The 13,030-nt window shown below is 40.6% G+C and overlaps 1 protein-coding gene across 4 annotated transcripts in view; it reads right to left on the reverse strand.

The window, feature by feature from the left end:
- sema6a (sema domain, transmembrane domain (TM), and cytoplasmic domain, (semaphorin) 6A) overlaps window positions 1-13,030 on the reverse strand; it is a 169,443-nt gene that overhangs the window by 144,753 nt on the left and 11,660 nt on the right. Inside the window, exon 1 of one of the 4 annotated variants that reach the window (XM_088993962.1) lies at window positions 2,189-2,254. The exons of the other annotated variants lie outside the window; for them this stretch is intronic. The gene's annotated coding sequence lies outside the window, so the exon portion shown is untranslated. Of the gene's footprint in view, window positions 1-2,188; window positions 2,255-13,030 lie in introns of those variants that run through there. 4 annotated transcript variants of the gene reach the window in all.

The raw sequence follows: 13,030 nt of genomic DNA on the forward strand, positions 1-13,030 counted from the left end.
ACGAGGTACAAACACCATTGATGACCTGTTTTTTTTCTTTTTCTTTTCAAGTTTTTTGTTCATCATGAGTATTGCTAACAAGAAGTTCTCCATTCTGTGACATTGTTCAGTGAGCAGAATAATACCCCCCAGAGGAGTTGTCATTGTGTGGCTTGAGATCAACTTCCCCATACCTGATGTCATCTTGTTCTTTTTTTAGACATAGAATGAATGGACAAAATTGGGTCACTTCATACCAAAGAACCCAGAAAGTTGGGTCAAATTGACTTTAGGAGTGGATTGGACCATTCTTTTTAAAGACAAGGAGTACATAGCTTCTCGCCTCTCGCGATCTCTTTGCTAATACTTCAATTTTGCTTCATTCGCTGCCAATGATGGCTATAGAGGTCAACTCTTCACTGAGTTGAACTTAGTCAACTGAGTTAAATAGGTTTGTCTGGAAATATATGTTTTATTTATTTGAGTTTATGTATGGATTTATGTGATTATTTATTTATTAATTTATCTATTCGTTTATTTAAGCTATTTATTTATTTATTTATCTCTGTTTATTTTTTCATGCTGGCTGGCTTTCTAGCTAGCTAACTATTGGCTATCTATTAGCTAGCTAGGTAGCTTTCTATCTATTTGAGTAACTTCTGGGCTGAGTGAACGCTGGCGCGTGTGGCTGCGGCTGCTATACCACAGAAAAACTTATCCTGTAACTGTAAAGTGACTGAGAGTTTTGAAAGGCGCTTATAAATGATATGTATTATTATTATTATTATTATTATTATTATTATTATTATTATTATTATTATTATTATTAGTAGTAGTAGTAGTAGTAGTAGTAGTAGTAGTAGTATATATATAGTGCCACTTAGCAGTTTTTTTTTTTTGACAACGATACTAGTGCAGCGTGTTCTACCGGAAACAAATTCCTTGTGTGTTCTACATACTTGGCAATAAAGATGATTCTGATTCTGATTCTGATTCTGATTCTGATTCTGATTATTATTATTATTATTAGTAGTAGTAGTAGTAGTAGTAGTAGTAGTAGTAGTAGTAGAAGTAGTACTTTTTTTGACCCAATTGTTTGTATATTGTGGTCATCCAGGTGCGGACATAAATTAATAACTCTCTGAATGTATAAATTCAAATTATTACCGGAAACTCTATTCACATCATGTGCTGGAGGTCATTAGATTGTACGTAATTCTGTGGCTGGCGCATTCCCTCATTTAAGAAGTGCCCTTCTGTTCTATTGACTGGCGTAGCATTCCAAATAATAATCAATTCATTAAGGGACCTCCACTCGTCGTCCAATAGAGCGGTAGTCACAGCTCGAGCTGCCTTTGCTCCATTAATTAGAGGCCAGGAGGCTATCCGACCGCTTCCTCGGTGGGCCGAGCGGCTGGAGTCTGCGTTTATTATGCAAGTGGTGGCAAGGTAAAGAAGAGCTAGCGCGAGAAGATAATTGAAGCCATGCAGGATGCCTCGCAAAGACAGCCGAGTGAGAGGCTGCCAAGTGGGAATGGAAATAGCTGGAAGCCCTAGAGTGGTCGACCCTCGAAAGCCATCACATCTCATCAGATTGAAATATTAACCATTGGGACTATTAAAATGGAGGGAATCATGCAATAGTTAAGTGCGCCTGAATGCAGCAAATCACGTACATGTCTTTAAATATTATATCAGACATGTTGGTGGAGGTAGGAGCCATGAGAAAGGAAAAACTACCCACCCATCAATTTTCTACAGTGGTTTTTATCAACACCTATATTTTACGTTATAAAAATGTCTTGCCACATCTTGACATGTTATGATTTTCATTCGGTGGCCATGTTTGAAACAGCATTCAATGTCGTTGCACATCAACTAATGTTTCTCCATTGAAATGAATTGAAATGGCATTAATCTGTTCCAGCCCTCATGAAAACAGCACATTTTAAAGGACAACCGACGTCTCAGAACAAGTTGTGTCCATAATTTGTAAAATGGCTTCAAATGACTTTTACTGAGTGTATTTTACAAAGATTCCACCGCATATAGCTATATTTTACGTTTTAAGACTTGCGCTGAATATTCATGAAGTCTTGTTTTTGAGTTGGTGACGAGTCCCTCCGTGACGTCACTAAAGGACCGCCCTTCACCGTAAAAAAGACGCATTGTAGCGGTCCTTCCATCACGTCAATGTATTTTGCTGTACCTGTTTGGTCTGCGGACCTCGTGTTGCACCAAAAAGCCGCCAGGAGACCAGAAGAGGGCGTCCAAGCTCCATATAAGGAATTTATCAGCCTGTGGAAACGGAGGTGGCCACAGGAGGTCGTCATTTTGTGCCTCTTTTTTTGGGTGAGAGATTTTCCCCCAATGTTGCCTCAAAATAGCCAAAATAAATTATTTAATCGATTGCAAACATTTGTGCTTTCCTCTTCAGAACTATTTGAATCATATTCATAACTGGATGTGTAACAAGAAAGCATATTCTCCGAAACTGAAGCCATTGTTTTGATTCACGAGAAATGCAAGATGTCTTGGCGTGACATCACGAGCTGGGGGCGGGACTTTCTGAAAATGCACAATTTGCAGCTCAATTTTTTTGCAGATTTTGGACACTTTAAGTCATTTTTATTGGTGTTTTGCATTTGACTAAAAATATCATACTGCGTGCTTTGGGTATTTTAGATGCTATAAAACGTTTTGTTGGTGTCAGTTAAAAAACTAAAAAGTGACGTCGGTTGTCCTTTAACTCATTCGCTGCCAGACGTGCAAAAATGTGTCCACTCCAGTGCCAGGGTTTTGTTGTCACTCGAATTCCAGGACCCACAGCATATTGAGTTTTAGCACGACATAAACATTCAATGCAGGGTAAGACACCTTGGACGCTCTCCTTTCATCAGAAAAAAGAGTTAATTCCTAAATTATATTGGGCTGGAGTTATAAGAGCTTGAAATTAGGGCAGCTGTCCAAAATACAATACGATACATACATATTGATTTACAGTATATAGCAATTTAACAACAGCTGAAGCTGGATCACAGTGCTAACATGGAAAAAAGGGAAATGCTTCCCCCTTGTGGAAGAGAAAAAACATTGCCAGAGGTCTGGCCAGCACTTTATAAGCACTCCAGAAAAAAAAAAAAAAAAAAAAAAAACCCAGAACAAATTCGGGAATGACACCACGTCATATTTTTAATTCCTGAATAAACTCGAGAATGGCAGTGACTGACTTACAATAAATGCAATTCCGAAAAATAGCTGTTAAATATTGACTTCTTCTTATTATTATATAACGAGATTGTAAGATTTTTGCAGTAAGGAATCCATGACATGGAATTGGTTAAAAGAGATATACTGCATGAGGGAGGAGACATGCTAACAACTACACCGACATGCTGCCCAAAAGACAAACTATGTCAAAAAAAAGTAACAATGAACTAGTCAGTCTCCAGCCATATAAGATGACATCTTCGGTACTTCCTCATTCTTTTTACTCTATCTGGGATTGCTTATTTACCACCATCTGTCTCAACCACATCGCGAGCACACTTAAGTAAGTCCTTCACCTGTTTAATGTGTGAAGCAAATGACTGCTGCGGTGGCGCCAGTGCAGACATATGTCCTGGCTTATCAAGCAGCCACATGCAAACATGTTTGTTCAAGAGCAGGGATGGCAAAGCATGGCCTGGAGGCCACATACGGGCCTACTCTGTTCTTTTATCCTATCCCAATGAGCTCATTTTTGTGAGTTTTTTTACTTAAAATGTGTTAGTTGAAATGTACTTTTTTGTGTATTTGTCTCATCGATGGAAAATGGATGGATGCATGGATGGATGGATGGATGGATGGATGGATGGATGGATGCATGGATGGATAATAATTAACTCACTCACTGCTAGATATGTGCAAACATGTGTTCACTCCAGTACCAGGGTTTTTGTCATTGTCACTCGAATTCCAGGACCCACAAAATATTGAGTTTTAGGTTTACTTTCATTCAATGCAGCGTAATAAACCTCAGAGTCTCTTCTTTCATCAGAAAATAAGAGTTAATTCTTAAATGATATGGGTCTGAAGTTATATGAGGTTGAAATGAGGGTGGCCGTCCAAAATACAATGCAATTCATAAAATTCATTGGTTTATATAGCGCTTTAACAGCTGAAGCTGGAACAAAGTGCTAACATGCAAAAAAACGGAAATGCTGCCCCCTTGCAGAAGGCAAAAAACATTGCCAGAGGCAAAGGCCAGTGCTTTATCGGCACCCAAACAATTCGGGAATAGCGCTCTCCGTCATATTTTCAACATTTTTTTAAATCCTTTTTATCCTCACAAGAGTCACAGAGGGTGTTGTGCCTATCCCAACTGTCTTTGGGCAGTAGGCAGAAGACACCCTGAACCGGTTGCCATCCAATTGCAGGGCACACAGACCAACTATTCACACTCACGCTAATACTTGGGGATAATTTATACTGTTCAGTTAGCTTGCCATGCATGTTTTTGGAATGTAGGAGGACACCAGAGCACCCGGAGAAAACCCACGTAAGCACAAGGAGAGCATGCAAATTTCCCCGGAATTGAACCCACGACCTCCGCACTGTGAGGTCGATGCACAAATCGCTCCATGTGTACAATAACCTATAATTAATTGTTTAATTTTCAATAATCAAAGGTGGTCCCTAAAGTTCGCTGAGCCTCGTCCCCGATAGTCTGCGACAAACAAAAACTAGGACGTTCATTCAGATGAGTTTCCACATTTAAATGATGACAATAGGATAAAATTGCTGCTCCGAAATTCCGCTTATCTAGGTCAGAGCTGCACCTCCAGTCTCCTTTCCTCATGCAACCCCTTTTCCTCGCTTGCAAATGTACTTGTGTAACGTACTGTAAAAGTGCGGAATTTAGCTCAGAATTGGGGGCTTGGAGACATTTTGGTTCATTTCTAAAAACAGCAACGCTAATATTACCTCACGCGGGGAGGTGAGCTGTTTGTGTGTTTCTGGCAAACCTCCAAAACAAATTCAAAGTATTCCAGTGAAACCAAAAGCTACCAAATCAAATCTGTTCAACCTCAAGTGTGTGGTAAAATAGTTTCGTTAGTTATACAGAACCAGCTTTTGTGACTTATACAAACATTATTTCACCTATTACTCTTGGGTCCAATCAACCCGGAACCACTTTTAAATACCACCTTCATCCAAAGAAACACGGTCGGTGAAATGGCGTAAATGATTAACGGATGGTGAGTCTCGATCGCCTCCGCTGTTGTAATACATTCCTATCTGGTTACCAGGTGAGCTAACTTTCCAGATCACATGCGTGGTGTGTAAGATCACGCATTCCCTCGCACGACCAAATGTTGCCTCTTCTAATGATGCTTGTATTGTGAGAAAAATGCAGAAATCTTAACCCATTCAAAACGTGTCCACTCCAGTGCCAGGGTTTTTGTCATTTTCAGTCAAATTGCAGGACCCACAGAATATTGGGTAGTTTGACGACTACATAAGCATTTATTGCAGTTAATTCCCAAATTATAAGGATCTGGAGTTATTTGAGCTTGAAGTGGGGGCAGCTGTACAAAATACACAATATGTGATTTGTGTAGCGCTTTAACAATACCCGAAGCTGTAACAAAGCGCTAGCATGAACAAAAAGGCAAATGCAAAGAGAAGAACATTGCCGAGGTCTGACCAGTACTTTATCTAAAAAAATTTGGGAATGGCGCTCCATGTCACAGTTTTCAAATCCTGAATAAATTCGGGTATTACAGCGAATAAGTTAACATCCCCCAAAAATCGAATAGATCATCCTCCTATGATCTTTTATCACAAAGTGTTCCACTGACATATTAAAGATAGAACACACAACAAATTAATGAATAACTACTTTTCAAATCTGAAGTCAAGAATAATGACTGTTATTGTGGTTTACATACGACAATTTGAAATTTTGGTTCGGACTTCACCAAGCTTGACAAGCTTGATTTGCTTTCGTGGACCGAATAAAATCATGTGGCGGGCCTGATTTGGCCCCCAGGCCTTGGCTTTGACACCAGTTCTTTACACGAAGCCCTATTTCAGCTAGCCAAATTCAATTAAAAGACCAATACAGTGAGACCTCAACTTACAAACACCTTATCTTACAAACTTTTCGTCTTACAAATGTCAAATTTCTGACCATTAAACCTTATAATAAGCACTATTTTCATAATACACACCCACCACGGCTGGCGGAGTGATCTTCGGCGGAAGCACACGACCGAACAGCACCAGAGGTTAAGTTACCAACAGTCCAACAGTAAACAACAACAACAGTAAATTTCCCCATTGCGGGACGAATAAAGGTATTCTGATTCTGATTCTGGTTCTGATTCCTTATGGAAGGTGACTCTCCTTCCATAAGCATCAACGACCATAAAAAAGGTCAATAAAACTATTTTACAGCGCAGTTTATTTCTTTAATTACAGTCCTCATGTAATGCGCCTCTCTTTCCAAACAGCAATTCCCTTTGACCTTCGACCTCCAACGCCATTCCATCAAGCCATCAATGACCATCACAAATGTAAATAAAGTGACTTTATGATACAATGCAGTGTATTTCTTTCATTACAATACAATAGCACATTTATTATACATAAAATAAGGTATGTTGTGTGTACTTTTAAGGCTTATTTAGTTGAAAAGTATATTTTATGGAAACCCGGGAACGGATTATTCCCATTTTAATGGTTTCCTATGGGATTTTTTTTTAGATACACACTTTTCGCCTTAAACACTCTGTCTGGGAACCAATTAAGTTCGTAAGTTGAGGTCTCACTGTAGTTAAATTGCAGTGCCATTTAAAATTCATTTCAGAGAAATATTCCTATTCTCACAGGAAATGAGGCTTTCGGTGAAACAGAAGAGACCGTGCGCTGATTCTGAATGCGGATGGTGCAGCCAGGCGATTCATGTCGCAAAAGTCATAGTCTTTAGGCACACGCACACACATACACACGCAAAATAGACAAACTCAACATTCACACACCTTTGCCGACCCGTAGCCAGTGGCTTCTTTGCAAATAAGCTGAAAGGAACCCTTGATGAATGATGCTGATGAATGAGTCAAACCAAGCATGCTGCGAACATTATCAAAAGAGTCGGGTCCAATGAATACATTATCATTCAAGCGACTTTTTTTTTCTTCTGGCCGCCTCACTCGCAGCTTGTCACTCATTCCCGGCTGTCAAGACTCGCTCCTCACAACCCGCTTGCACGCGGTGCGGCTTTTGTGTGCATTAAAGAAGTGTTTCTCTAAGTTAGAAGGTTATTTATGTTGGCTTAATCATCCTCACCGTCGGAGCATCGGCCCCTCACTTCCTGTCTCTTTTTCGCCAAGCGTTCAGACATTTTCTATTAGAGGCTGCGACAGGCCGACTTCCTTCTCTCGCTTGCCTCTACTTAGATATCCTGATTGCTTCCCGTTGCTGCCGACCCTTATAACACCTGGCAGTTTGCTTGCACTTGACAGCTTTACCGTCATCGGCGCTGTCTGTTACGCAGCCATTATTTTCCAGTTTTGCCCCAAGACATAATGCTCGAAAATAGTTTCTGTCAATATAGTATGATAAATGTAATCACCGCAGCACGGACAATATCCATGAATCCGACACTTGTCTCATTAACCCATTCACTGCCAGACGACATGCAAAAATGTGTCCACTTCAGTGCCAGGGTTTTTGTAATTTTCACTCAAATTGCAGGACCCACAGAATATTGAGTTTTAGGAGTACATAAACATTCAATGCGGTGTAAGAAATCTTAGGCTATCTTGTTTCATTGGAAAAAAGAGTTAATTCCTAAGTTATATGGGTCTGGAGTTATCTGCACTTGAAATGAGGGCGGCTGTACAAAATACAATACAATAGGTATTTATTGAGTTATATAACACTTTAACAACAGTTCAAGCTGTAATAGAACGCTATCATGGACTAAAGGCAAATGCTTCTCGCTCGTGGAAGGGAAAAACATTGCCAGAGGTCTGACCGGTGCTTTATCGGCACCCCCTGCAAGAAAAACCAAAACCCAAACTAATTCGGGAATGTCATGCTTTTCAATTACCAAATAAATTCAGGAATGGGAGTGAATGAGTTAATCATGAATTACAACGATATAATAACAATACTACTACTACTACTACTACTACTACTACTACTAATAATAATAATAATACATTTAATTTCTAAGCGCTTTTCAAAACTCTCAAGGACACTTTACAGTCACGGGATTTTTTTGTGTGCGGGTGAGCAGTGGCAGCCACACGCGCCAGCGTTCACTCAACCCGGAATGACGAAAAGACAGTCATTGTGAGTTTCAAACTATTAATTTTATACAGCCACCATCAGCCAGTGCCAAATAATCATTCAGTATTGTGATGGATAAAATATTCTCAGATGAAACACTGTCTAAAGTGAAAACTTTGCAAGTTGTAGTAAGTGCTCTTCCACTCCAGTCCTCTAGGAGGTGGTATTTTATATTTTGTGTGTGCAAAATATCACCCGAATCAAGGAAAACAAAGGTTGCAGGGAGTAAAATGCAAACATATCTTCCTTGAACACCCAAAAATCAAGTTGCAGTATAGGTTTTCTGTTATCCTGCTAAAACACACACACTGGAAGTAATGTTAACGCTAATCTAACATTCAATACTTCCGCTCTGTTTCTTATTCCTCAAGCTTTGTTTGGGTTTGTCTTGTCTTGAGATTCATCACTCACAATTTGTATTTTTCAGAGCACATATTTGATTTCCAGAGCACACATTTAATTTGTGTTGTTGTTTAGCAATGCTAAGTGCAAGTGTGTCAAAAAAAAGTCATCTTTTTTTCTTTTGCGTCGATCACCGGTGCTTTTGAAAGTAATAAGCTGCCACCGAACATAATCCAGGTGACAGTTTGTTTACCTTTCTACAAAACATATTTAAACAAACAAGACGAAAGTGTTTAGTCAAAGAGACGCAGGATTTCCTTCACTGTCACAACCAGCCACCATGTAGATCGGCACTAAGTGCAATGTGCTCGCGTGTGTGCGTGCGTGTGTGTGTGTGTGTGTGTGTGTGTGTGTGTGCGTGTGTGTGTGTGCGCGTGTGCGTGTCTATATTTGAGATGTGAGTAAGTCTTTGTGAGGCCTCCACTCAGCAGAGTGATGATAAGTACTCCCAGCCCGGCGCTCCGCAGCTGATGGACAGACGGGCCGAGAACACTAGGGGCCTTGTGATCGTGGCGAGTGTGTGTGTGTGTGTGTGTGTGTGTGTGTGTGTGTGTGTGTGTGTGTGTGTGTGTGTGTGTGTGTGTGTGTGTGTGTGTTGTGTGGGCACGATGGTGACGGGATAGGGGGGCTGTCGGTGAGGTGATGTTGGCAGTGTAACGCACAACGTTTCCACCAGCTATGCCACCAGACCGTGCCACATGGCTGCAATTTGTTCATTAACTATGTAATAAATGTACGCGCACACACAGAGGGTAATATTGTTTCGAGTTCTGCCTGATTGGATTGCGAAAGAGAGGATCCTCCGGGGAATCACTTGGAGGCCGCCAGCCACTCTGACCACGAGTCAAAGAGACATGCCTGATTTCCTAACAAGGTTTGAGACGCAGCGACATATGTAGTCAATGTTTTTCTGTTTGCTTTAAGTGCCAAGATGAATATATCAACAGCAGTCAAGTGATCTTTCGTCAGGTTTCTACTCTCATGAGGGATTCTCGTCAAAGTATGAAAAGCTTTACTTTTCATCGGTGGACAAAAGTGTTAGGATCCAGAACCGAAATATGGAGGTTATTTTCTTCTGTGAATCTAATTCTACCACACAACTTCTCCAAACATGCAGTAATGAACCTAATGGCCTTGTTAATTAAGTAAGACACAAGCACAATGCAACAAAAAAGGGGCCTTTCCCAAACTTTCCCAAGAACATTCCATGGCCCAAACTCTCAGAAGGACACATCATTAAAATTGAAGAGTGAATAAATGGCCTTACCCATAACTGATTCACTGAATTGATTAAGCGGAACCAATTTGTACTGGTTTTTAGTTTAATCTCAGCCCATCTGGATGCAACTCTCTTACTCTCTCTCTCTCTATTATATATATACAGTAAAGTCTCGTTATATCGATATTCTCCGGAGTCCGAAAAAATATCGATATATAACCGGGACTATCGATATATCCGACCCTGCGCGCATGTAGTTTCTCCTTGCGTTCATAGAAATAGTATCGTAATAAGCGGTACTATCGATATAACCGATATCGATATAACGGGACTTTACTGTATATATATATATATATATATATATATATATATATATATATATATATATATATATATATATATACACTGTATGTGCTACTAATTTATATCGACACATTTACAGTAAATATATGTCGCCAACAAGGAGTATCAAAAAGTGTATATACAGTAAAGTCTCGTTATATCGATATCGGTTATATCGATAGTACCGCTTATTACGATACTATTTCTATGAACGCAAGGAGAAAATTACATGCGCGCAGGGTCGGATATATCGATAGTTCCGGTTATATCGATATTTTTCAGATTCCTGAGAATATCGATATAACAAGACTTTACTGTATATACACTGTATGTGCTACGTATTTATATCGACATACACGGTAAATATATGTCGCCAATTTCAACAAGGAGTATCAAAAACGAATGTATGGATGTTCAGTCCGTATTGTGCATTTCAAAACCATGTCAGAGGCTTTTACTCTCTACCTGGAAGTGATTAATATTAGCCCAAGGCCAATGTCACGCAATCTGTCATCATCATTAAGATGTTAGATGAGCAAAGGGATGCTTGTTACAAATGACCTGGCGTCTCGGATGTCATCTGATGAGGTCCCGTACGGTTCAGGGCCGACTCCGGCAGGTTTTGGAGCACCATAATTACCGCTGAGAGATAGCGGGAGTAGAAATGCTGGAGACGGAATAATGAGACGAAGCCTTCCTTGCCGAGTCCGCATGTGTGAGGCAGCGGTGTGGATTATAGCCTGTGAGAGAGTATGACTGCTGCTGTGCCGTGAGCATACAGATCACCTTTCGTGCTGGCTTTCCTTTGCTTTGATGACTGAAGCATACGCGCACTCATGAATGCATGCATGCCTGTGCCCCATTCTCAACTCTCTACCCTCCCCCACCCAAGGATGAATTCACCTGCAGCACCTGAGAATGCGACCGCCGTGATGTCACCCGCACTCTCATCACTTCAAAAGGTAAAAGAGCACCACGGTGCCATCAGCGCACAATGGGCCAGCACACTCTCTTCACTTCCTCAAAAGGCAACCCCCTCCTCGAAGAAAGTCCATACATGGCAGGTGCAGAATTACACAGACAATAAGGTATGCTTAGGTTACTGCTCACCAACTTCACAATGACAATGTTTTCCCAAAAATTTACTGAGCTAGGGTACATATGTTACCGTAGAAATCACCATATATCAAACATAAAAATGTGGAGATTGATATATACTTCAGATTTGCATTATTTGAAAGTAATTTATACAATTTTAGGATCGATTACGTGAAACTGAATAATAACCCACAGCGCAATGGATAAGGATGGCTTCCAATTGTGAATACGGACGCACTTAACATGCATGTGTGCACCTAAGAGCGCTAGCGCTGTTTGCCAGTTGGCTCCGGCATGAATGATCCCACCGGAGCAGCTCACAAGCCAGGCAGGACGCGATAAGGTGTAGTGATAGCGCAACCGCCACATTAGTGCGACTATGGCCATGATCTAGGTCACCCAAAAAGAAAAATAAACAAGGAAAAGACCTGCAGACAAAACTCAAGTACCAGTCTGAAATAACACAAGTTTGTTTGCAAGAGAAGAGAGGGTGATGACAAGGTCAATAGCGAGATGGACAGAACAAATGATCAGCGGATGGAAGTTTGGGCCGACAGACGGATGGATAGATTGACAGGGTCATATGATACTGTATTAACCTCTCATGCACGCAACCACAATGATAATCAGGGTCATAAAGGAAGTAAACAAAAGCCATGAGCTGATAGATACAATGCAATACAATACATAGATGTATATAGCACTTTAACAACAGCTGAAGCTGTAACAAAGTGCTTAACATGAACAACTATCACATACAGAAAATAAAGCAGTCACAAAGATAGTAGAAAGCCGGGAGTAAAACGAAGATCAAGTCGGAATCATGCTGAGTCAAATGCCAAAGAGTACAAGTGAGTTTTGAGGTGGGTTTTAAAGATGGGCAGCGAAGGGGTGCTTGCTGAATGTTCAGTGGCAGGTTATTCCAGATCCCCTCTGAGCCTCTGTTTAGTTTTTAGCACGTCTGGTCAGTAAACCTGAGGCGCCGGGAAGGTGTGTAGGGGTGGAAGAACTTACAGAAGTAAGGAAGAGCAAGGCCATTTAAATATTTGAGGACAAATAATAAGGTCTTGAAAATAACTCCAAAATGTATAGGGAGCCAGTGAAGGGATGCCAGATTGAGAGTTACAGTATATGCTCCCTCTTATGAGTACCAGTCAAGAGGTGAGCTGCAGCATTCTGACGAGCTCGTCATTGAGCATTCAGCACAATTCTGATAATAAATTCAGGAACAGGAGACAAGTAAAAGGACATAATTGTTGAGTCCAGAGCTCGATGTTATTATTGAGTTTTATGAGTTAGTTATCGGTTAGTTACTTTTCTTTTGTTTTTTTGTTCTTTTGATTCAAGAGTTCAAAAGGCTAATCCAATCCAATCCAATCGGATAGATGAGGGACGATATGAGCACCTGACTGCATGGAAAGCTGATTGAACACTTGAAATTGTCTCACCGTGCATGTGATTATGAGCGCGGATGAATGTCTTGTCTCGGTATGCCCTGTGATTGACTGGAAACCAATTCAGGGTGTCCCCCGCCTACTGCACGAAGATACCTGGGATAGGCTCCGGCACCCTCTCAGACCCTTGTGATGATAAATCATCTATCAGAACAGGATTTATGGATCGATAATATAAAAAAAAAACTACTTGGAG

The sequence above is a fragment of the Hippocampus bargibanti genome, linkage group LG04 (assembly GCF_051943395.1).
Source record: "Hippocampus bargibanti isolate YZ-2025 linkage group LG04, ASM5194339v1, whole genome shotgun sequence".
NCBI classification, from domain to species: domain Eukaryota; kingdom Metazoa; phylum Chordata; class Actinopteri; order Syngnathiformes; family Syngnathidae; genus Hippocampus; species Hippocampus bargibanti.